We start from the raw sequence: 1,122 nt of genomic DNA, 5'->3' as shown, positions 1-1,122 counted from the left end.
ACGGCTGTCCGCATTGGCTGCCGGTGACATCACCCCGCCGGGATCAAGGGGACTCACAGTGCGGGGGGGCCGGCCTCGCGCCAATCTGCTGCGGTGATGCTCTGGGCTGGGCGATTTGGAGGGGATTGCAGAGACTGATTCCTGAACGGCTTTAGCTGCTCTTAAATCCCTGGGAGAATAAAGCAGAATAATCAGTTTTTCGCAAGCTAGGAGGAGAGCGGCGCGGCTGCCCTCCTCCCGGCGAGGGTCACCTCTGCAGTGGCCGCCGTCACGTGGAGCGGCAGCAGCAGCAGCAAAAGCAATGCATAAGGGGGAGGAAGAAGAGGAGGATGATGGGGAAGGGGGAAGCATGGAAGCTGATGCCGTCTGCCTGCAAACCTGCAGCTCGGCAGCTGCAGAGGAGCAGTGGCTCCCAGAGGGGTTGGCTGGTTCCTGCAGGTGGTCCCTGCTCTGTCCCCATAGAAGGAGCAATTGCCTCCTCCCCGCTCCTGGAACGTTGTGTAATGGTCCAGGTACTGGCTGGGGACATGATTATAACCAGGGATACTAGGGGGGCAGAGGAGAGGCGTTGCCACCATCTTCAATTCACAGCTTTTTCCTTTTCTTTTCTTTTTTCTTTTTGGTACAGCTGAAATCTCTCCCAGCGCATCCGCGCGCAGGAGGCAGCATGCCCCTGCTGCTGCTCTGCACAGCCCCTGCCATGCTCGCTGCTTGCACGCTGGCTCTCCCAGTGCACACAGCCCGGGAATTAATTAAGCTTCAGGGCACCCTTGTGAGGTTAAGCCACTTGCCCTGGGAAGCTGGAGGGGGAGACCAGGAGGGTCACAGTCGTATCCTCATCTGGCATAAAGCACAGGTGGTGGCCGTGGCTCGGGGTGTCCAAGCCTTTTCATGCACGCACCTGCGAGTTTGTATTTTGGGATGATGAACTCCTCTCCCCCTTTCTCCTTCCCCCACGCCTCTGATTTCAGCCACTTGGGTCGTGGACGTATTTTGGGACTCCCAGAAATCAATATGATCTGCTGCCTCGAGGTGCACAGACCCTCAGAGGGGGATGCTGAAAGCTGGTTTAGACCTCTGTTACCCCTGTATTGTTTCCCTGCCTCCACCTGCCATCACTGG

The 1,122-nt window shown here is 57.8% G+C and overlaps 1 protein-coding gene across 1 annotated transcript in view; it reads left to right on the top strand.

Annotated features, from left to right (window-relative positions):
- The window catches only part of DUSP8 (dual specificity phosphatase 8), a 27,508-nt gene that overhangs the window by 1,183 nt on the left and 25,203 nt on the right, over positions 1-1,122 (top strand). The gene's annotated exons all lie outside the window — the stretch shown is intronic.

Source organism: Aptenodytes forsteri, unplaced genomic scaffold, assembly GCF_000699145.1.
Source record: "Aptenodytes forsteri isolate BGI_AS27 unplaced genomic scaffold, ASM69914v1 Scaffold8, whole genome shotgun sequence".
Lineage (NCBI taxonomy): Eukaryota > Metazoa > Chordata > Aves > Sphenisciformes > Spheniscidae > Aptenodytes > Aptenodytes forsteri.
The sequence above is the reverse complement of the archived record's forward strand: the minus strand, read 5'-3'. Positions and strand labels throughout refer to the sequence as shown.